We start from the raw sequence: 24,679 nt of genomic DNA, 5'->3' as shown, positions 1-24,679 counted from the left end.
AGAAAAAAAAAAAAAAAAAAAAGACTGGGAATGCCCAGAACAGGCCAGGTTGCAGTATCTGCTGGCTTACGTGTGGGTCATGTCTGGGGGACTCCCACTGGCAGGTTTAAGAGCCAGGACAGAATTCAGGACAGATTGGTTGTCAAAGCTCTCCTATTGGTAAACATGACAGCTGGGCCTGGGGGCAGGCCGGGTTGGGTAGGGCTACAAAACCCTGCATGTGAGCTAGGTTAGAGGGAGGACAAGACTGGGCTAAGCAACTGTATCCACTGGTGCATGCATGAGCCAGAGTAAGTGCAGGAAGGTCAGGCTTGGCCGCAGCATCAGTTGATAAGTGCTAGAACTGGGGGCATGTCCTGTCAGGCTAGACTGCAGAACTACCTGGAGAGTGCAAGATCCAGGACTGGGAGTGGGCCTTGTAGGGAAACTGTGGGTACCTCTCTTAGGGGTTGCAATTCCCATTGGTGAACATGAGAACCAGGGCTGGGGACAGGCCTGACTGGACACGTGCTAGCATCCGTCAGCATAAGCATGGGATAGATAGTGGGGATGGTCTGACTGAGCTAGTTTGTAACACCCATTGATGTGTACGAGAGCCAAAAGGGATGCAGGACGGACTGGAACAGTCAGTTGCACAACCCAGCATGTACAGGATTCATAGCTGGGAGCAGACCTGGTGGAAGTGATTGGGGTTGTTTGGACTAAGCTATAGTTCCCACTGGTGAGAGTAAGTACCAAGTGTGTGGTGGGCAGAGTTAGACTGGGCTACAGCATCTGCTGATTTGCATATGAGATGGGGCTGGAGACAGATTTGACCAGGTGACTACAGCCACCAGTATGTGTGTATACATGATGCAGGTGATGGACTGAGCCAGACCCTGCACTGGCTGGCACACACAGAGTCAGGTCTGGGGTCACCTCAGGCAAGATTCCTTTGGGGACTCCCTCAACTGGACCACTGGACTCAAACCTCCAACCACAGGAAAAACCACAGGATCTGTGGTCTGATTGTGAAATACATGTGTCAGAATTGGGTCTCCTCAATTGCTGAAGCCAGTACAGTGGACAGCGTGCCTAGATGCACACAGGGAACATGATAGCTCACTGAGGTCTGCAGGGCATATCTAGTACCAATGCAAAGGATGGAGGGCAGAACAAAGTGGACAGCTCTCTTAGCCATGCTTTCATATCAAGTATCTGGGCGAGTGGAGACTCTCAGATGCACTATGTCAGCCAACGGACCTTGGAAGAATTTCCACAACTTTGGAGCAATTAAATCAACAACATTTCAAAACTATCAAGACCATTTTAGCAGTACCCTCGGTATATGCTCCACATCATGGACCCTAGGATGACACTGAGTTGCCATCCCTCATAACCAAGTACTGATGCATTTGGGCTGCTGTGAGCAGCTCTCTCCACTTCTGTCTGCCTTCCCCCAGACACAGGAAGGAAAAAAACAAAGGAAAACAATTGTCTCATCCACTTTTCCCCATTCTTCAACCCTTCCCACCCTAATCAGTGCTTCACATGGACATACATCCTTCTGAAGTATGTAAACATCATCAAAAATAAAGTAAAATAAATAAAAAATAAACAAAATAAATTGGTAAAATATTAAGCCATAAGTTATCGTACCTCAAAATTTTCTCTATAATCAAAAACCAGGAAGTCAATATAATATGAACCAAAAAAGAGAAATTAAAATTATGAAAACCAAGTAAGTGCAAACTTAAAAAGAATTAACTATCTGAACAAATTTGTGAAAGAATTGTTTCACATCCTTTTTGAGGGTAGTTTGCACATTCTTAAACTAGTATAACTTTATTTAAATAACCTTTTAAAAACATAATTTACATACCACAATATTCTCCCTTGTATACAGTTCAGTGGATTTAGTATATTCATGGAGTTGTGCAACTGTGACTAGTATCTAGTTTTAGAAGACATTTTTTTATCATTTCAAAAGTAAACCTCCAAAATATCAGCAAGAACTCACTAATAACGTACACACATGAGCCCCGTCTCCTCCAAGTACTGAAGCCACTAATATCTGCTTTTTGTCTTTATAGATTTGCCTATCCGTACATTTCATAAAAATGTAATAATACCATCTTTTATGACAGGTTTCTATTTTAATTAATTTTATGATAATTTTTATATAGTTGATTAGGGTACAAAGTGCCAAGGGCTAGAGGAAAGTGGGTGGGACCATTATTTTCTTTCTTTATTTTTCAAGATTTATTTTATTTTTATTGGAAAGGCTGATATACAGAGAGGAGTAGAGTCAGAGAGGAAGATCTTCTGTCCAATAGTTCACTCCCCAAGTGACTGCAATGGCTGGAGCTGAGCTAATCCAAAGCCAAGAGCGGGGAAGTTCATCCAGGTCTCCCACAAGGGCACAGGATACCAAGGCTTTGGGCCATCCATCCTCAACTGCCTTCCCAGGTCATACGCAGGGAGCTGGATGGGAAGCTGGGCTGCTGGGATTAGAATCAACGACAATATGGATCCCAGCACATTCAAGGCGAGGACTTCACCCACTATGCTCTTGCACCGGGCCCAAAACCATTGTTTCCACATTCTCTTTTTCCTTCCTATATCTGGGGAAATAGGGGAGATAAGGAGAAAAACCACACCCAGCCTTCCAACCATCCCAACAGGGGAGCCCTCCACATTTCCCCTACCAGCTTCACCCCATCATCCCTTGGGTCGCATGTGTGTTAGTTGGGTGCTACAGCCCAGTCTTGCATGGCCCAGCTCTCCTCAACATTTGCCAGTGGGTGCTGTAGCCTGGCAGGGCCTGGCCCACCCCTAATCTAACTCTTGTGGGAGCTATAGCCTAGTCCAGCCCAGCCAGTCCCCAGTCCTGACCATCGTGTGAACTGATCTGACCCACACTCCATTCTGGTGCTCAAAATCTCCCGCAGGTAATATGAATTGGCCCAGCCTGGTTCGCTCCTGACATGTGCCAAATGTATGCGATAGGTACTGTCCTGGTCTGGGCTGTTCCCTATCATGGTTCTTGCACTCACCTGCAGGGACTATGTCCTGACAGAGGAGTTTTCCAAGCTCCTCAATCAGAACGTCTCCCAATTCCAGGTCTCTTGCACACCGGTGGGTCCATGTGCCAGCCCTACTTAGTCCACCTCCTATCCTAACAGTGAGAGTGGCCTTTCCTGACCAGCCTTCACCCATTCTGGTTCTTACTATTGGGTGTTACAGCCCAACCAAGCCTGGTCCACATCCAGACACAGCTCACACATGGCTCAGCAAAGGCAGAGACCTGGTTTAGCCCATCCTACACCTACCCTGGTTCTCATGAGCAACAGTGGGTGCTAGAGTCTAGCCCAGTCTGGCACACCCCATATCCAGCCCTCACTTTTGCTGAGCAATACTGCAGCCATGCTCAGATTAGACAGCAGCCCCTACTCTGGCCTTTTCCCCCACCAGTGGGACCAAAAATCCAGCTAGGGTGTCCCTTTGCTCCCCAACTAGGCCTATTCCCAGCCACAGATCTCACATGTGCCAGTGATTGCTTTGACCCAATTTGGCATATCCCCTCACCTGTCTTGGCGTTTACCTTTGGATGCTGTAGCCTGGCCTGGCCAGACCTGCCCCCAATCCCAACTGTCACTGGCAGGTGCTGCAACCTGGCCCTGCTCAGTCTGCACCCATCCCTGGCTTATACAAACCATGTGTGTGACAGCCTAATCCAACATGACCTGAGCTCAAGCTTGGTTTCTGCACTTGCCAGTGAGTTAAAGTTTACCTGGACCACGTGTTCACCAGCAGGAGCTATGACCCACCAGGGAATTTTCCCACGTTCCCCCACTTTGCCCACTCCCAGACCCAGATCTCACATATGCCAGTGAGTGTTACGCCCATGCCCGTCAGAGTCTGTTCCTCCATGTTGGCCTTGTATGAGCTGGTAAGTGTTGCAGCCCAGCTCTCTCCACACCCTGTTTTAGGATGCACAAGTAGGTGCTGCAGCCTGGACCTACCCAAACTATTCATGGTCCCTGTACCCGTGAGTGTTGGCAGATTCCATGGTCCATCACCACCCCAAATCCTGAACTAACCAGTGGAACTTGCATTTCAACAGGATTTAGCCCACATATCCACCATAAAATCTACCCCTAGACCTGGTTCTCTTGCATGCTGGTTAGTGTCATGGCTCTGCCAAATGTGACCCATCCCCTATTCCGATATTCAGTCAGGTATTGGGATGTAGGCCTGGCAGACAGGCCCCCAACCGTAGCTTTTGCATGGAATGGCATGTGGTGGTCAGCAAAGTTCCATGCTAACAAGCCCAACTCCGGATTGCCAAGTGGGCTGGTGCATGAGTCTGATGCATACAGATCTTCCAGTCTCTCCCCTCCAAACCACCAGGTCTTAATCCCCCCACTTCGCTGCAAGTACAGTGGCCCTGTCATTGAATGTCTCTCAGGATTCATTCCTCACCGACACATAGTGTGGCCTTATCCATGGATGTCCCTAGGCAGTAATTCCAGACCCCAAAGACCCCAGAGCTTGCCGACAGATGGCCAGCAGGTGAAGCCCAGCTCCGTTGTCACTCTGGATTCACCCACTACTTGGCAGCAGTGGACGGGGAGCTAGGACCCCCAGCAGGAAGCCTGGCTTGGGACAGATTCCAAGTGTGACTGTGGATACAGACACCCACGCCACTTATTTATTATTAAAGATTCATTTTTTTAAAATTTGTTTTTTTAAAGGCAGAGTTGCAGAGGGATGGGAGAGTAACCAAGATAAAGATCTTCCATCTGCTGGTTCACTCCTCAAATGCATCAAGCTGCAGGGGCACGTGAGGCTAAAACCAGGAGCCAGTAGTTTCATCTTGGTCTCTCACCTGGGTGTAGATGCCAAAGTATTTAGGCTGTCTTCCACTGCTTTGCCAGGTCATTTGCAGGGAATTGGATAAGAAGTACCGCACCTGGGATATGAACCTGCACACATATGGAAGCTGGTATCACAGTGACACCTGCGTTGGCTCCAGTCACTCTAGTTTTAACATTTTGAGAAGCTGCAAAATAAATTCCAAGAAAAGGGGCCTGGCACAATAGCCTAGCAGCTAAAGTCCTCGCATCACATGCACTGGGATCCCATATGAGTGCCGGTTCTAATCCCAGTGGCCATGTTTCCCATCTGACTCTCTGCTTGTGACCTGGGAAATCAATTAAGGATGATCCAAAGTCTTGAGACTCTGCACCTGTGTGACAGGAGACCTGGAAGAGACTGCAGGCTCCTGGCTTTGGATTGGCTCAGTTCCAGTCATTGCAGCTGCTTGGGGAATGAGTCATCAGACAGAAGATCTTCCTCTCTGTACATCTGTCTTTCCAATAAAAAATACATTTTTAAAATAACAATAATAATAATAGTAATAATATAAATTTCCCAAAGTGACTATGGGAATTTCATCATCACTCAGTGAGGGCTCCAATTTCTCCATATTCTTACTTTTATTGATCATCTTTTTGTTTTAGCCATTGTGGAGGATATGTGTGGCATCTCATTGTGTTTTGATTCTTATTTCCTAAATAACTTCTCACATAGTATTATTGGCCATTTGTGTAATATGTTCTTTGCAGAGGGCCCAGTGGCGTGGCCTAGCTGCTAAAGTTCTCACCTTGAACACACTGGGATCACATATGGGTGCCGGTTCTAATCCCTGCAGCACCACTTCCCATCCAGCTCTCTGCTTGTGGCCTGGAAAAGCAGTCCAGGACTGACCAAAGCTTTGGGACCCTGCACCCTCCCAGAAGAAGTTCCTGGATCTTGGCTTTGGATTGGCATAGCACCAGCCATTGCGTCCATTTGGGAAGTGAATCATCAGACGGAAGATATTTCTCTCTGTCTCTCCTCCTCTCTGTATATCTGACTTTCCAATAAAGATTAGTAAATAAATCTTTTTTAAACACTTTTTAAAAGATTAATAAATAAATCTTTTTTTAAACTCCATTTTTTTTGAAAGATTTGTTTTTATTGGAAAGTCAGTTATACAGAGAGGAAAATCTTCCATCCATCGGTTCACTCCCCAAGTGACCACAACGGCCAGTGCTGCGCTGTTCTGAAGCTAGAAGGCAGGAATTTCCTCCAGGTCTCCCACTGGGTGCAGGGTCCCAAAGCTTTGAGCCATCCTCGACTGCTTTCCCAGGCCACAAGCAGGGAGCCAGATGGGAAGAGGGGCTGCCGGGATTAGAACCGGCGCCCATATGGGATCCCAGGCGTGCAAGGCGAGGACCTTAACCACTGCGCCACCGTGCCGGGGCCCAGAACACTAGCTTTTGAAAGCACCTAGCATCAACGATGTTGTGTAATAGCTCCTATATATGTCTACTCCTTTATCCACTCAGACCTGCTCTGAGTTCACCTGAAGCTGTGATGAACAGCTGCAGTGCCTCCTTATCAACTCAAGTACCTGTTGAAAATGCTGCAATTTTTCCATCTACTTGAAGTCAAGGCAACACACACACACACACACACACACACACCCCTTCCATCTGCTGAGTCATTTTTCAAATACCTACAATAGCCAGGGGTAGGCCAGTTTGAAGCCAGAAGCTCTGAACTCCATCTGGATTCCCCCCAAGTAGGAGCAACCCTGAAGCATCATCCACTGACTTGATTCCAGAATGCATTAGCAGGACTTGATCAGGAGCAAAATCCCTGGACACAACCAGCACTCTGGCCTGGAATGTGACTCATGGAAGCCGAGGCCTAAGAGAATGCCTGCCACAAGTATTGTGGTACACACTTTTTTAAAAAGCTAGATGTATTTATTTATTTATTTTTTTTTTTTAAGATTTATTTTTTTTTAAAGATTTATTTTTATTATTTTTTCATTGGAAAGGCAGATATACAGAGAGGAGAGACAGAGAGGAAGATCTTCCGTCCGATGATTCACTCCCCAAGTGAGCGCAACGGGCCGATACTATGCCGATCCGAAGCCAGGAGCCTCTTCCGGGTCTCCCACACGGGTGCAGGTTCCCAAAGCTTTGGGCTGTCCTCGACTGCTTTCCCAGGCCACAGGCAGGGAGCTGGAAGGGAAGTGGGGCTGCCGGGATTAGAACCGGCGCCCATATGGGATCCCGGGCGTGCAAGGCGAGGACCTTTAACCACTTGTGCCACCGCGCCGGGCCCAGATGTATTTATTTTTATTGGAAAGGCAGATATACAGAGAGGAGGAGAGACAGAGAGGAAGTTCCTTTTTTTTTTTTAAGATTTATTTTTATTATTTTTTTGGTTGGAAAGGCAGATATACAGAGAGGAGAGAGAGAGGAAGATCTTCTGTCCGATGATTCACTCCCCAAGTGAGCGCAACGGCCGATGCTGTGCTGATCCGAAGCCAGGAACCAGGAGCCTCTTCCAGGTCTCCCACATGGGTGCAGGGTCCCAAGGCCTTGGGCCATCCTGGACTGCTTTCCCAGGCCACAAGCAGGGAGCTGGATAGGAAGTGGAGCTGCTGGGATTAGAATCAGTGCCCACCTGGGATCCCAGCACATGCAAGGTAAGGACTTTAGTCACTAAGCTACTGTGCTGGGATCCAGAGGTACAGTCTTGATGCTTCCACGTAGGGTTTGCAGCAGAATCGAGTCCTATGGAGCCAGATGTTCAAAAGACATCTTTCCTGACTTTTCTTCTTTCCTTGATTCATTTCTCCACTTCCTGGTTTGGGATCTTCTTGCAAATAAACTAATCGCCCTGAAGTCTTTGTCTCAGGATCTGCTTTCAGGAGAATCCAAAAGAAAGCAAAGCTCAATAGTAATCAGTATCGCATTCCCTAAGATGAACCACACTTCCTTAATTTAGCAAAGGCTTGTGGTAAGGGAAGTACAAGGTGATTCCAGAATATCTTGTTTTACTAGAAAAAAGGAAGCTCTCAAAGACTAATGCCACAAGCACAGGGGGTCAGTTTCAAAATTCCATGAGGAATTCTCCTTGACCAAGTTTGGCATATTCTGAACATCAAAAAGAACAAGGGGATATGACTGTAAAATGCTGAATGGATAAAACTAAACAAGTTCATAATGATATATATATAGTGATGCATGTATCTGTTGGGTAATTCCCAGCAGATGAGAAAAAGCTTTGCATTAGGGAAAAATGTCAGCTAATAAATGTAAAAGGAGTAACAGAATTAAGAAGTCACCATTCCTCTGCCTAAAATAATAATTAATAGGCAAGCATTTGGCACAGCAATTCATATGATGCCTACATGCCATATCGGAGTGCCCAGGTTCTATTGTCAGCTTTACTTCCAATTCCAATTTCCTGCTAATCTGTACCGGGGAGGAAGCAGGTGGTGGCTGTAGTTCTTGGGCCGCTGCCACCCTCATGGGAGACTGAGATTAAGCCTGGCCCAGCCCCAGTTATTGCAGGCCTATGGCGGAATGAGTCAGCAAATGGAAGATCTGTGTGCGCGTGTGTGTGTTTGCCTTTCAAGTAAATAAAAAATTAATAAATTTTTTTTAAATGATTGAGGCAAGGGCCTGGCAATGCCTCCATGGTTATATCCTCCTCCCAACACAAGTGCCAGGATCCTTTATGGACACCAGTTTGTGGCTGCTCCTTTCCCATCCAGCTCCCTGCTTGTGGCCTGAGAAAGCAGTAGAGGATGGTCCAATATCCTGGGACCCTGGACCCACGTGGAAGACCCAGAAGAAGCTCCTGGCTCTTGGCTTCAGATCAGCTCAGCTCCAGCTGTTGTGATCATTTTGGGGAGTGAATCAGATGATGGACGGATGAGCTTTATGTCTTTATCTCCTTCTTCTCTCTGTAAAACTGATCTGCCTTCCAATAAAAATAAACAAAATTTTAAAAGACTTTTTGAGAGCAGGATAATTGTACTACACTAAAACACCTGCAGCTTATTTTGCTGTTACTTAAGAAGGGAGAAACATGTCCTTACAGACAAGAGGATCACCATTACCATGAAATTGAATTTAACGTTTATAGTGGAATAAAATAATATTATTTGCCATATGTTATGGTGTGCTATGGAGTGCTCAGCAAAATTTATTAAGTAAGGGACAAATAATTAAGTTATAATGATGCCGGAGACACCAGCATTCCATGTTGGTGTGCCTGGCTATCTGAATCAGCTCTGCTTGCACTTTCAGTAACATGCTAATAATGTGCACCCTGGGAGCAAAAATAAGTATCAGTCAAGTGCTTGTGTCCTGCCATCCATGTGGGAGACCTGGGTTGAGTTTCCCAATTCTGGCTTTGTTCTGGCGTAGCAGACCCAGGAAGGCAGCAGCTGGTGGCTCGATTAGCTAAATCCCTGTCACCCGCATTGAAATGCTGGAATGAGCTTCTGGCTCCCAGGTTGGGTCCAGCCCCATTTTTGGCCATTCTCAGCATTCAGAGTAAAACAATCAATAAGAGCTGGTACTGACTATCTCTGTGTCTATTTATTTCTCAAGTAAATATTTTTAAATGAAGTTTAATCAATTTAAAGAAACAGGACCCAGTGCAGTAGCCCAGCAGCAAAAGTTTTCGCCTTGAATGCACCAGGATCACATATGGACACTGGTTCTAATCCCAGTGGCCCCACTTCCCATCCAACTCCCCGCTTCTGTTCTGGGAAAGCAGGTGAGGATGGCCCAAAGCCTTGGGACCCTGCACCCATGTGGCAGACCTGGAAGAGGCTCATGGCTCCTGGCTTCAGATCAGTGTAGCTCCGGCTGATGTGGCTGATTGGGGAGTGAATCAGCAGAGGGAAGACCTTCCTCTGTGTCTCTCCTCCTCTCTGTATCTGACTTTGCAATAAAAATAAACAAATGCTTTTTAAAAAACTATCTTAAAATTCAAATACTTCAAAAGCTCATGGGAAAAACATGAATAGGACTTCAGCTTATTTGGTGTCAAAAAATTTTGAAGTCCAGGAATTGATTTTTCCTGACACACATTTTACATGAGCTTTGAGAAGATCCTCCACATTGCCTAGTTTATATCACCTTGTACGGTTTCTGATACATATTTTTAACACAAAAAATAAATATACATATCTTGGAAAGCACTGAAAATATATTACTGATGTCTAGATCAAACAGGTTATCATATACAGTCCCTTGTGCCTAATTTTTTTGGCCCTATTATCAAAAGCCTGTAGGTTTGTCCTTCTATTTAGAGCAGTTATTCTACTCGCAGGCTGTATACAAGTTTAGAATAAAATATTAGAGAATTTTTAGAACATTAGCTGTCTCTAACTCATCCCCAGCCAATTACTCACTTAAGGAATTAAGCCCAGTATTGCTCTCCAAACTTTTAAAACAATTCTAATGGGCGGTCAGAGTAGACAAGTCCTGCCTTTGAAATAAGTAATTATCTTTGGAAAGTACCTAACATTAATAACAACAACAACCAAAAAAAACTGTTGGAAAAACATCCTGTCCAGGATGTGATTCTCTGGCTAAACCCAACTCCTGGAAGCCCTGACTGACCCCTGGAGGAAACACAGTCTAGATCACAAGACATCCAAGGGGCACTCGCCTCTCCTTGTCATCAAAATAAAGCCATCAGGTACAAGGGTGCTTTAGGGACTGGTGTGAGAGCATAGTGGCTAAAGTCCTCACCTTGCATGCCTGGGATCCCATATGGTCGCCAGTTCTCATCCCAGTAGTCCTGCTTCCCATCCAGCTCTCTGCTTGTGGCCTGGGAAAGCAGTCGATGACAGCCCAAAGCCTTGGGACCCTGCACCCATGTTGGAGACCCAGAAGAAGCTCCTGGCTCCTGGCTTCAGGTTGGCTCAGCACCAGCTGTTGTGGTCACTTGGGGAGTGAACCCCATCAGACAGAAGATCTTCCTCTCTGTCTCTCCTCCTCTCTGTATTTCCACCTTTCCAATAAAAACAACTAAATCTTAAAAAAAAAAAAAAGAAAAAGAAAAAAACAAAACAAGGATGCTTCAGAAAGTTCATGGAAAATGGAATTGAAATAGACATTCAGGGCCCGGCGCGATGGCGCAGTGGTTAGGGTCCTCGCCTTGCAGGCACCCGGGATCCCATATGGGTGCCGGTTCTAATCCCGGCAGCCCCGCTTCCCATCCAGCTCCCTGCTTGTGGCCTGGGAAAGCAGTCAAGAACAGCCCAAAGCTTTGGAATCCTGGACACACGTGGGTGACCCAGAAGAGGTTCCTGGCTCCTGGCTTTGGATCGGCATAGCACCGGCCATTGTGCTCACTTGGGGAGTGAATCATCGGACAGAAGATCTTTCTCTCTGTCTGTCCTCCTCTTTGTATATCTGACTTTAAAAAAAAAAGAATAACTTTTTAGAAAAAATTGCCTATTTTTATTGGAAAGTCAAATATACAGAGAGGAGGAGAGTCAGAAGGGAAGATTTCCCATGCACTGATTCATGCCCCAAGTGGCTGCAATGTACAGAGCTGAGCTGATCTGATGCCAGGAGCCAGAGCTCTTCCAGGTCTTCTACATGGGTGCAGGGTCCCAAGGCTTTTAGCTGTCCTCAGCTGCTTTCCCAGGCTACAGGCAGGGAGCTGTATGGGAAGTAGAGCAGCCTGGACCCATGCTAGAGCCTAAATGGGATCCCTGTGCATGTAAGGCAAGGACGTTAGCTGCTAGGCTACCACACCAGGCTCAAGACTAACCTTTTTTAGACTTATTTATTTCAAAGAGTTACAGAGAAATAGGGAAAGGCACAGAAAGAAAGAGAGAGAATCTTCCATTTGCTCGTTCACTCCCCAGGAGCCCATAGTGACCAGGGCTGGGACAGACCCAAGCCAAGTATTGGGAACCTCATCAGAGGCTCCCACATGGGTGGCAGGGTCTCAAATACTTGCGCCACCATCTTCTGCTGTTTTACCAGGCCTATTTGCAAGAATCAGACTTGGAGCAGCCAGGACTCAAACCAGTGCCCATACAGAATGCCAACATCACAGGTAGTGGCTTAATGTGCTACACAACAATGCCTGCCCTCCATTTAAGTTATTTAGAAAATACTTTTTTTTTTTAAAGATTCAGAGCAGTTCTCCACATGTTAGAAGTTTTGATTCATAAAGGAAGTAAAGACATTGGTGAAATGTTAAATTTGAGTTCAATTTTGTTCTAAAGTATAAATAAGCAACATTACTTACCCTTTAATGCTCTGTAGATTTGCTTGCCAAATGAGGATATACAACAATTTGAGCACTTCTGAGCTGAACACCAAAAACAAGCAGTGGATCCTCCGCAAATGTGCCTACTCCTTCCCTTTAACCTTTTGCTAAAACAACCACTGCATTACAATCTAGCTTCCTTGCATTGCAGAACTGTCCATTTCTTTGTCTGATATGTAACACAGCCTCGCCTTTGCCTCAGGTTATATTATGCAGTAAGTTTCTGTTCAGACCTAGAAACAGGCTGTTTCATTGAACTGCTTTTCCTAATTGTCCCTATTTCCATCAAACTATCAGTTTTTAGGAGAAATTAAAGAAAAAACCCCACAAAACTCAGGCAATATAGGGGAAATCAGACAAATGGGAGTATAGCAAACTTAATCTTCAGCACAGTAAAGGAAACGAATCCTTCAGATTAGTTACATGTGGGCAAAATTGGAGGCAGGTAAAGTCACCACCTGCACTACCAGCATCTCATACGGGTACTGGCTTGAGTCCCAGTTGCTCCACTTCCAATCCAGCTATCAGCGTATGCGCAAAAAAGCAGTGGAAGATGATTCATTACTTGGACCCCTACCACTCACTGGAAGAAGCTTCTGGCTTCAGCCTGGCCCAGCCCTGGTCATTGTAGCCATCTGGGAAGTGAACCAGCAATGGAAGATTCTCTCTCACTCTGTCTCTCCCTCTCTCTCTTTCTGTGTGTATATGTGTGTGTAACTCTTGAGTCTGAGATAAAACAAATCTATTTGTTGTTTGGTTCCAAAGATTTGGCCCATCCTCCACTGCTCCACTGCGTTCCCAGGCCATAAAGAGGGAACTAGACGGAAAGTGGAGCAGTTGGAACATGAATCAGCACTCTATGGAATACCACCACTTAGAAGTGGAGGATTGATTAGGGCCCAGCACAATAGAATAGTGGTTAAAGTCCTCGCCTTGTAAGCTTTGCTATCCCATATGGGTACCGGTTCTAATCCCCCAGCTCCACTTCCCATCCAGCTCCCTGCTTGTGGCCTGGGAAGGCAGTTGAGGACAGCCCAAAGCTTTGGGACCCTGCACCAGCGTAGGAAGAGGCTCCTGGCTTTGGATTGGCTCAGCTCCAGCCGTTGCGGCCACGTGGGGAGTGAATCATTGGATGGAAGATCTTCTCTGTCTCTTCTCTCTCTATATCCGCCTTTCCAATAAAAATAAAATAAATCTTAAAAAAATTATACTTAAAGAAAAAAAAGAAATGAACATGCCTGTTAAAAAAAAATAAGTACCTAAAATATTAAGTGAGAAAAACAAATAATTGTGAGCTTCTGATGAATATATTCAAGTTATCTCTTTGTATATAAAATAGATTGCTTAAATTATGAAGTTTCTATTCTCTAGTTTTTCATATAACCTTTCAAAAAAGATAATTTCAGTGTACAGACTATGCACTAACTCAGAGTCAGGACTGATATGGTGACAGTGAGTTAAGCTATAGCTTGCAATCCAACATCCTGTAGCAGGTGGTTGGTTCCAGCTTCAACCTCTCTGCTTCTCATCCCTCTTAGGAAGGCAGCTGAGAATGGTCCAAGAGTTTGGGACCTTGCTACCCATGTAGGGAGTTAGGATGAAGTTCTGGCCTGTGGGCATTGGTCAGCCCAGTTCTGGCTTGTGGCCCATCTGGGGTGCGAAGCACTGGATGGAAGATTCTCTCTCTGTAACTCTCTCCCTCTCTGTCTCTGACCTCTCTGTGCTGCTTTACCTTTCAAATAAATAGATACCCGCCAGCTGGAGATGGGATAATATGAATATCAAAAAGGGTACGATTAAAATAAGTTAAAGCAAATCAAACACAAACATTTCTTTTTTTATAACAATATTATAATCCCCTTTAGAGTCTCCTTTGGAGGTTCCAAGGCACTGGTTCATCACTCTTAAAACTAGAAACAATGGCAGACATCAAGCTCCTCCCTGCCTTTACTAATAGTCTCTGCTTTAAGGTGACTAAAGAAATAATGTGGGAAACAATGAAGGATATTACCAAACGGAAAAAGAATGAAAAAAAATTATATACCAACATTTTGCAATTTGTAATGAAATAATGGTTTTAGCAATTACCTAGATAATGTTGCAAGTGAAAAAGCATTTACTTGCTACAATCAGGCTGAAAGGGCGGTAACCTTGTCTTATCAAAGTAAGAGGCTTCTGTCTGACCACACACATCAAAGTCCCAAACACTGAAGCCATCACCCATTGCAGAGAGACAGTACATTCCAGGGGAGCCCAATGAGGATTCAGGAGGAAGGCTCCAATCTGACTGAATAGCTGGGAAAAGATTCTACAGATAGGACACCAGTATGCAGAAATGCTGGCGGAGCCAGTTCTGATGGGAGAGGCTTGGAATCAGGCCAGCATGGGGTCATCATGTTTTAAATAGTTCTCCTAAGAAAGCAGGAACTTGAAAATATATTAGACCATTGTTAAAGTCTAAGACAGGAAACTTTCAGGAAGAGAATGGAAGTTTTTGAGTTTGGCGAATGACATGCAAATCTGATAAAGGTAGCGGTTTAACCCAATGAAATGACCACCCAAAGTCACTTTCATTGTTTTAATTTTACTAATGAGGTTAAATAACTTGCCCAATTGTACATGACTAGTGATGTAAAAAGATTTTAACAACAACAACAACAACAAAAGATTTTAGTCAATGTACACCAACCCTGGCTTATACATTTAAATGCTACATTACATTTCTTCCTGAAGATAATAGAAAATTACTAAAAGAAATTTAAATTATAAAAAAAAAAGAAGAAAATACTTGCAGCTTATTTTGAGAGAAAGTGTGTGTATGTGAGAGTGGTGTCATGCTTCAGCTCTCCAGGGCTGAGCTGGAGAACTCAGTCCAGGTCTGGTCTCCCAAGTGCGTGGAAGGAACCCGCTATCTTGAAATAGCAGAACTGTTTCCCAGGGTCTACATGAGCAGGGAGCTGGAGTTCAAAGGAGGAACTAGATACCCAACCCAAACATTCCAATATGGAATGTCAGTGTCCCCATCCACATCTTAACTTCTGGGCCAAACGCCCACGTGCTACTGCAGAATTCCATTATCTTTAATTTTTGAAGATTTATTTATTTGCTTGTTTTTAAAGATGTATTTCTTTTTATTGCAAAGTCAGATATACAGAGAGGAGGAGAGACAGAGAGTAAGCTATTCCATCCGATGATTCACTCCCCAAGTGACCGCAACGGCCACTGCTGCACGGATCCAAAGCTAGGAGCCAGGGACTTCCTCCAGGTCTCCCACACAGGTGCAGGATTCCAAGGTTTTGGGCTGTCCTTGACTGCTTTTCCCAGGTCACAAGCAGGTTGCATTCAAGGCAAGGTCTTTAGCCACGAGGCAGGATGCCAGGTCCTAAATCTTAAAAACAAACAAACAAACAACAACGACGACAAAACAAAAAGAAAGCCTAACAAAGCCTAACGGAGCCTATGTGACTTTCTTTGTAGGCAAATGACTGCTCAACTCCATGGGAAATGTTAGGCCCGAGTAGCCACTCAAAGTCCTTCTTGTGGACGTTGCCTAGGGTTGACTATGGTCCATTGACAGAACTGCCGTATGCAAAGTAACAAATTGCTACAGAGAAAAATGCAGATGAAAACAGAGACAGAGAGTTCTGAGAGGCATGAGGCCTGAGGATATGAGCACTGGAGAGTGATGTGGCCAAGCGCAATCCCCAGCAGAGTACAGCAGGGAGAAGCTGAGTCCAAGGCAACGGGAGGCAGAGCTTGTAGACCACATGACCACGTGAAGAATCTGACTTTCCCTTTAAGTAAAATAGAAAGTTACCGGAATGTTCTGAGTCCAGGAATGCCATAATCTAATATTTTAAAAATAACAGCTTCACTGAGATAAAATTCACCTACCATCAAATTCACCCCTTTAGAGCATGCACGCGCGCGCACACACACACACACTCACACACGTATGGTTAGGTAACATTATAAATACCTGTTTTCGTTATATCAACAAGAGACGCTATAACTTGTTAGCAAATGTCTTCCTAAGAACTCCACTCCTCAGCTCCTGGTAACCACGATCCAATTCCTTTAGAAAAAAATTTTTTTTTAATTTTATTTAAAGGCAGAGTTACAAAGAGACAAAGACAGAGAGGCAAAGAGAGCATCCATCTGCTGATTCCCTTCCCAAGTGCTGTGTGCACTGTGTGCTCATTTCTCTCAAGCATATACTTGGGAGTACAATCATTATGGCACACCATAACTCTATACTTAACCTTTTAACAAACTACAAAACTACATTCTGCAGGACCTACACCATTTTACAATCCCATCAGCAACAAATGAGAGTTTTAATAGATCTGCATCCTCATCCTCACTTGATATTTTGTTTTTATTTCAGTGAAGTAATTCTCTTTGCCATTTTGCCTTGTATTTTCCTTATCATTAAGTGTGTTGGAATATGTGCATATATTTGCCAACTGATTTTGTTTAGTTTTCAAATAAAATGATTTGGTTACAATAATTTTCTTTTTTTTTCTTAAAGATTTATTTATTTTTATTGGAACCTCAGCTATACAGAGAGGAGGAGGAGAGAGATCTTTCGCCCTTGACTCAATCCCCAAGTGGCCCACAATACCCAGAGCTGAGATCATTCGAAGCCAAGAACCAGGAACTTCCTGAGGGTCACCCATGCAGGTGCAGGATTCCAAGACTTTGGGCCATCCTCTACTGCTTTCCCAGGCCCCAGTCAGGAAGCTGTAAGAGAAGCAGCTCACTGGGATTAGAACCGGCACCCATATGGGATCCCAGTGTATGCGAGGTGAGGACTTTAGTTACTAAGCTATTGGACTGGGCCCTGGTTATGTTAAATTTCTTTGTTGATTCCCTGCTTTAAAATTAAAAAAAAAAAAAGATTTATTTTATTTTTATTGGAAAGGCAGATATACAGAGATGAGAGATAGAGAGGAAGATCTTCCATCCAATGATTCACTCCCCAAGTGAGTGCAATGGCTGATGCTATGCCAATCCGAAGCCAGGAGCTCTTTCAGGTCTCCCGTGCGGGTACAGGGTCCCAAAGCTTTGGTCTGTCCTCGACTGCTTTCTCAGGCCACAGGCAGGGAGCTGGAAGGGAAGTGGGGCCGCTGGGATTAGAACTGGTGCCCATATGGCATCCCGGGCTTGCAGGGCGAGGACCTTAACCACTGCGCCATCACACCAGGCCCGGCTTTTAAATTTTTTAAAGAAATGTATACAGTTTCGATTTTTTTTTTTTTTACATTTTATTTTTTATTTGTAAGGCAGATATACAATGAGAGGAGAGATAGAGAAAGCCACTGGTTCATTCCCCAAATGGCTATAACAGCTGGAGCTGAGCCAGGCATCAGGAGCTCCTTCTGAATCTCCCATTTTGGTCCAGGGGTCCAAGTTTTTGGGCCATCCTCTGCTTCTTTTTCAGGAAAAGATGTCCAAATCAAAAGCAGAGCAGCTGGAACACGAACCAGTGCTCCTATGCAATGCCAGCACTTGCAAGTAGAAGATTAGCCTGTTTAGCCAATGCATCAGCCCTAGAAGCATGCTTGTTTTTTAATAAGTTAATTAAGAGGCAGAGAACACACTGTAGGAATAAAAAGCTCCATCCACTGATTCACTCCTCAAGTATCCACAATGACTCTAGCAGGGGAGAAAACCAGGAGCTAGGAACTCAAGCTTTCTCCCAAAGAGGTGGCAGGAACCCAATTAATTGAACCTTCCTAGCTGCCTCTCTGGGCCTGGACTAACAAAAAGCTAGAACTCATAGCCGTAGCCAGGAATCCAACCCAGGTGTTCCTACATGAAACACAGGCACTGTTACACTGCTTTAATGGCTGGACAAAAGGGTCAGCCATAGTAGTGTGTTTCTTTCTTTTTCCTTTTTTTTTTTTTTTGAGATGTATTTATTTATTTAACAGAGTGACAGAGGGAGAGGGAATCTTCCATCTGCTTAATTACTCCTCAAATGTTGCAACAGCTGGGGTTAATCTTTTTTTTATCATTTTTTAAAATTGATTACATTACATTATGTGACACAGTTTTATAGGCACTGGGATTCCCCCGACTCCTCCCCAAACCACCCCCCCCATGGTGGATTCCTCCACCTTGTTGCATTACCACAGTTCAAATTCAGTTGAGATTCTTTCATTGCAAGCCTATACCAAGCACAGAGTCCAGCATCTTATTGTCCAGATAAGTTCAACGGTTTCTTGGGGAGACCATCTTTGGTCAGAAGGTAGAGCCGACAGAGTATCATCCCAATGAATTAAAAGCCCAGACATTACATCAGTAACAATTTATAAAGTAATGGAATTAGTTGACATGGTATTGGGTAACCAACATGTTAAAAGAGAGAGAGAGAGAGAAAAAGAGTACAAGTTCTGAACCACATCCTATGACTTCTACATTGACATTGCAATTATTAGTTTATATACAACTGGATTCTATACACCTTAAAATGACTATAGATTACTATTCAGCTGTCTCATGTTTATTTTAATTTTAGTATTTAGCAGTTTATGGCATTGAAGCAAGATTTTTGCAGAACCTGGCTGTTTTTTGGCTGGTCTAATTCTATAACTCTAACAAGACATATGTCAACAGTTTAGGTGAGTGGTTTTAGGAGGGGTATGCAGAGAAATCTTCAATACCCTAGTGAGGAGTGACTAATCTTTGTGTTCCACCCAGTGAGTTATAAGTGCATCCCCACTGCCCCTTTCCTGTCTGTTTCTTTTTTTTTTTAAGATTTATTTTTATTATGTTTTTATTGGAAAGGCGGATATACAGAGAGGAGGAGAGACAGAGAGGAAGATCTTCCATCCAATGATTCACTCCCCAAGTGAGCGCAACGGCTGATATGATGCTATGCCAATCCAAAGCCAGGAGCCTCTTCTGGGTCTCCCACGCGGGTGCAGGGTCCCAAAGCTTTGGGATGTCCTCGACTGCTTTCCCAGGCCACAGGCAGGGAGCTGGATGGGAAGCGGGGCTGCCGGGATAGAACTGGCGCCCATATGGGATCCCGGGCGTGCAAGGCGAGGACTTAACCACTTGCGCCACCGCGCCGGGCCCTCCTGTCTGTTTCTAAGCTTTCCTTGCTGTTCTCTGTCTATCCTAGTTTTTTTTGTTTATTTGTTTGTTAGTTTGTTTTGAGGGGTTTCTGATGACCATTATGAGAGAGGGTGGGGACCCAAAGTCGGGAACCAGGCAAGGACCAGAGAAAGCTCCTCTCCCTAGTCCTGAAGGAAGTTTACTGTTCTGTTTCTGCAGACTGCTCAATGCTCCTGGTTGTTGTTCCGATGACCTTGGATCCTGCAAGTCAAGATTTAGGCTTCTTGCATCCCTTGTGGAGATCCAAACTGAGGTGGGTTACCTCAGAGTTTTCGGCCTCCAAAGGCACTCCAATTCCCCGTAGTCTCCTTGGCAGTTGGGATGTAGTCCTTGGAGCTCATGCTGATAGTCCTTGGTGAGGATCTAGGAGTCTTCAGGGTTGGGATACAAGCCTCCTCCTGTCTGCCTGCTCCACTCTAGGGTCCCCCCCTGCTCTGTGCACATGACCTCCTATTAAAGCTGGGGTTAGTCTGAAGGCAGGACCCCGGAGCTCCATCTGGATCGCCGTTGTAGTTGGCAGGGGCCCAAGTTCTTGAGCCATCATCTGCTGTATTCCCCACATTATCAGGGAGCTGGGTCAGAAATAATACAGGATGCTGGTACCACAAGAGGCAACTAACCCACTGTACCAAAACACTCACCCTAAAAGTGTACTTCTTTCCATCTTTTTTTTTTTTTAGATTTATTTATTTTTATTACAAAGTCAGATATACAGAAAGGAGGAGAGACAGAGAGGAAGATCTTCTGTCCGATGATTCACTCCCCAAGTGACCGCTACAGTCGGTGCTGCGCCAACCTGAAGCCAGGAACCAGAAGCTTCCTTCAGGTCTGCCACACAGGTGCAGGGTCCCAAGGCAATGGGTCATCCTCCACTGCTTTCCCAGGCCACAAGCAGGGAGCTGGATGGGAAGCTGGGTTGCCGGAATTAGAACAAGTACCCATATGGGATCCCAGTACATTCAAGGCAAGGACTTTAGCCGCTAGGCTATGGCACTGAGCTCTCTACTTTAATTCTATTGTGATCTGAAAATAGACATGATGGGGTTGTTATCTGAATTTGTTATGGTGTGTTTTATGACACACAATATGATTTATTGTCATGACTATTCGAAATGAGCCTGAGAAGCATCTATGTTTTGCTGTTGTTGGGCAAATTAGTCTATACTATATCCAGTTGATTGATGGATATGTTGTTGAGTTATACTATATTCTCATTGATATTTTACCCCTTAGACCAGTCCATTTTCGGTAAAGATTGCTGAATTCTCCAACTACCAAAGAGGATTTTAAAAACAAAGATTTTATTTTTACTTGAAAAGATATTTTTCCATCTCCTGGTTTACTCGCCAGATGGCTCCAGCAGTCAGAGCTGAGCAGATCCGAAGACAAGTCTCTTCTGGGTCACCCACATTGTTGCAGGGGCCCAAAGACTTGAGCCATCCTCCACTTCGAAGAATTCCCAAGCCATAAACAGGGAACTGGATCAGAAGTGAAGCTGTCAGAATGTGAACCAGCAGCCATATGGATTGCTGACACTGCAGAGTTAGTCTGCTATACCACTGTGTTGACACCTTGGCCTATCACTTTAATCATAGCTGTTTTAAATTTTCTGACTATTTTTAATATTTTCTTAAAACTTTCTATTATTTTCTTCTTAATATTGTTCACATAGTTGAGAGGAATTTATGCCCATGTGGGCCTCTGATTAGGTTGAGGAGGGTTAAGTAAAGAGGAAGGTAGGTGGGACACATATTTCAGTCCAGTGTTTTTTTTCCTCCTGTGTCCACAGGGGAAGAAGGAGAGAGGTATGTCAAACTACATCATCACCACCTGGGGATGGAAGACGGTCCTTTGATGATCGAGGCCTTTAAGACCTGGATGTGGGGGGAAGTGTTCTAAAGGTATTACTTGAGCATTTTCAATAACCTTGACAAATTGTTGTTTTCATTGCTCCAGGGCTGAGAAAATCTTTCCAAGGTCTACTGATTGACAGAGTCCACTTCAGTACATCCACAGACCTAAGAACATGCTACAGAGCTTCACCAGAATTGTCCAACCTGTTCCGCTTTTCATCCTCTGATGAGGCAGTTGGCCTGCTGTAGACTGATCCTGCCTAGCACTCCTCCAAACTGGCTTTGAAGAACCTTAATATCAAAATCCCAATCATTTGTTCATGGCTCATTGCTACTAAGAAATTGTATGAGCTTGCAGGCCAAAAGGCCTTTGTGACCTTTAGCAGCCTCTGTGACCTTTAGCACTAATGGGTCCCAATTTTATGAATCAAGGCCCACCTAAGTCTGGGTATCTCACAGGTGGCTCCAATTAATTAAGTAGGTATTTGCCTTAGTTGCTGGAGGCAAGGGTTGCCCAGCCGAGATAGGTAGGGAATGTGTGCTATTTCCCCTTACCTTGCACACTATTGTGAATTTCCCCTTTTCAAGCTATTGTGGACTGCCCCTACAAAAATCCTATGAATGTTCTGTTTGGGGCCACACTCAGGTCTGTCAGCCACCTGCCTGCTCTCAACCAAGAACCCAGGCTCGGATGTGCTGAGCTTCAATAAATCACCGTTGTGTATTTGGATCGACTTCAAACTTCTGTTGATTTCTGGAGATCTCAAAATCTGGGTACAACAGATCATATGTATACCAATGGGTACTGCAGCCTAGCAAGAGCTGTAGCAGGACATTTCCCCAATTTCTTTTACCAGGTCCACTCCCAGGCAGACTTGGGCCACTTCCACTGCTTTCCCAGGCCAAAAGCTGGGATCTGGATCAGAAGTAGAGCACCAAGGACATGAACCGATGCCCATATGGGATGCCAGCACTTGGGAGTTGTAAGATTAGCCAGTTTAGCCATTGCACGGCTCTCTCATCCAGGACCCATACCTTTAAAAAAAAAAACACTTTAAAAAAATTAGAATAAAAAAAGTAAACATAGTGTAAGCATAGGGTATAGTTAACACATATTTGGCATTTACCAGGCCCAGAATGCCCGCAATAGCTACTAGCTGCTTTTCTCCCAGCAGTATAACATTTGTCTAGGTAAAAGGCAACCTATGCAGATGCCTACAACTGTAAATAGGTAAATCTTTTTAAAAAATTAAAAATTGAAAAAAAAAACCCAGAATATAGCGAGGTTGAGCTTTGATGTGCAGTGGTTTAAGTCGCCACTTAGTACACTCACATTCCCTGATTGGAGTGCTTGTTTTGCGTCCTGGTTATCCCATGCTTTCTATACAGTTTTCTGTTAATCTGCAAGGGAGGAGGCAAATGGTAGCCCATGTAGTTGGCACCTTGACAGCCATCTGGGAAAACTGAATGGCATCCTTAGTTCCTGGCTTTAACCTCGCCCAAGCTTGCCTATTAAAGCCATTTGGGGAATTAACCAGTGAAAGAAAAATTCTGCTACCCTGCCTTTCATTTTTTGTTTTTTAAACACTTATTTTTATTAGAAAGGCAGATATACAGAGAGGAGGAGAGACAGAGAGGAAGATCTGTCCAATGGTTCACTCCCCAAATGAGCGCAATGGCTGGTGCTGCGCCAATCCAAAGCCAGGAGCCAGGAACTTCTTCCAGGTCTCCCACACAGGTGCAGGGTCCCAAGGCTTTGGGCCTGCCTGGACTGCTTTCCCAGGCCACAAGCAGGGAGCAGGATGGGAAGTAGAGCTGCTGGGATTAGAACTGGCACCCATATGGGATCTTGGTGCATTCAAGGCAAGGACTTTAGCCGCTAGGCCACAGCACCAGGCCCGCTACACTGCCTTTCAAATAAAGAAATTAACATTGACCTTGTTTCATGGCTTCTCACATCTGGTAATGTATAGTCATGGAGTACTGGGGTCTATCATATACGGACATGGGGGTATAATGGAACATGCATCCTTGCATCTAGATGAAAGATGGATTTCCAATGAAACTGGTGGACATGTGTAGACAATTGGGTGCTGGACTGTCTGACATGGTCTCTACCAAAAATGTCAGGATACACTTAAATAAGAGACTGATAGATTTATGATTCCTGGGCTTGGTGGCATGGCCCATTTTGAAAATGCACCACAGGGCCCGGCAGTGTGCACTAGTGGCTAAAATTCTCACCTTGAATGTACCAGGATCCCATATGGGTGCCGGTTCTAATCCCAGCAGCACTACTTCCCATCCAGCTCCCTGCTTGTGGCCTGGGAAAGCAGTGGAGGATGGCCCAAAGCTTTGGGACCCTGCACCCACATGGGAGACCTGGAAGAAGCTTCTGGTTCCTGGCTTCGGATTGACTCAGTTCTAGCCATTGCGGTCACTTGGCGGGTGAATCATCAGATGGAAGATCTTCCTCTCTGTCTCTCCTCCTCTCTGTATATCTGCCTTTCCAATAAAAATAAATAAATCTTAAAAAAAAAAAAGGAAATCAACCACATAATTCAAAATAAAAATATTAAAAAAAAAAAGAAATGAACAAACAAGCCAGTGTTTTTCATGAGGCGACATTTTCGTTGATGCAGAATTCACAGAAGTGTGGGGACCCCACAATGACTGGGAGCCTAGAGTTTTTAACTCTTTAGACTTGTCCATACTTGGTTTCCATAAATTTGTTGACATACTCTGGCACTGATTCTGTGGAATTTTCTGCTCCCGTATGTTTTCATTCCTTGTATTTGCCTCTCCAATTAGCTCTTCAATTCAGGTTGGAATGGAGGAAATCAGTCTATGTACAAGGTGACACGCTCTTACAGAGAGCCCAACTTCCAAAATATAAAATTAATAATCGGGTTGAGCAAGATTTCAGGATACAATATACCAAAATCAATTATGTTTCTATGCACTAAAAGTGAACCATCTGAAAGTAAACTATTCCATTTACAATAGGAGCCAAAACAAACAAGTACCTACTAATAAATTCGACAAAAAGAATTGTAAGTTGTAAGTGAAAATTTCAAAATGTGATTGAAAACTTGAAAATGAGAGCTCATGATTGCTTCTAATTTTCCAGAGAAGACAGGATTAAATAAGATGGGAGATAATTCAGTGACCACCAGAATAATGAAAGGCTTTGAGACTGGTTGACCTTTGTGATAACTGAGTAAGATATTGTGCAAAGCAGATAATGCTTTAGTGTCCCTCCCAGATATTCCTTACTAGGCTTGTACAACCACACCCATGGCTGCAGCAGTTGGTTGGTGATGGCTGATACTTGCATTTGCTATTGTTGTTAATGTCCTCATTCAAGATTATCTCGGAAGGGATAAAGGACGCCTGCCTCCAGGGATTGACAAGGGTGTAAAAGCCATTCACCCTACTTGAAGATACTAAACATTCTGACCTCTAAACTGTGCTCAGGGAACAAGCAGCTCTCTCTTTAGCAAGAAGGATTCACATACATTAAGCTATCAAGATTGACTCTAAGCAATTTATGAAGGACTTTAGAG

The 24,679-nt window shown here is 44.4% G+C and overlaps 1 protein-coding gene across 5 annotated transcripts in view; it reads left to right on the top strand.

Moving 5' to 3' along the window:
• The first annotated feature begins 6,575 nt into the window (after window positions 1–6,575).
• Window positions 6,576–24,679, top strand: part of LOC121154750 (intracisternal A particle-promoted polypeptide) — a 51,089-nt gene continuing 32,985 nt past the window's right edge. For 4 of the 5 annotated variants that reach the window (XM_040977757.1, XM_040977755.1, XM_040977754.1 and 1 more), the window contains exon 1: window positions 6,576–6,767. The gene's annotated coding sequence lies outside the window, so the exon portion shown is untranslated. Of the gene's footprint in view, window positions 6,768–19,492; window positions 19,514–24,679 lie in introns of those variants that run through there. The other variant, XM_040977753.1, reaches the window with a different exon arrangement.

The sequence above is a fragment of the Ochotona curzoniae genome, unplaced genomic scaffold (genome assembly GCF_017591425.1).
Source record: "Ochotona curzoniae isolate NIBS_2020 unplaced genomic scaffold, NIBS_Ocur_1.0 contig_2855, whole genome shotgun sequence".
In the NCBI taxonomy this organism is placed as follows: domain Eukaryota; kingdom Metazoa; phylum Chordata; class Mammalia; order Lagomorpha; family Ochotonidae; genus Ochotona; species Ochotona curzoniae.
This window is presented reverse-complemented; position numbering and strand designations above follow the sequence as displayed.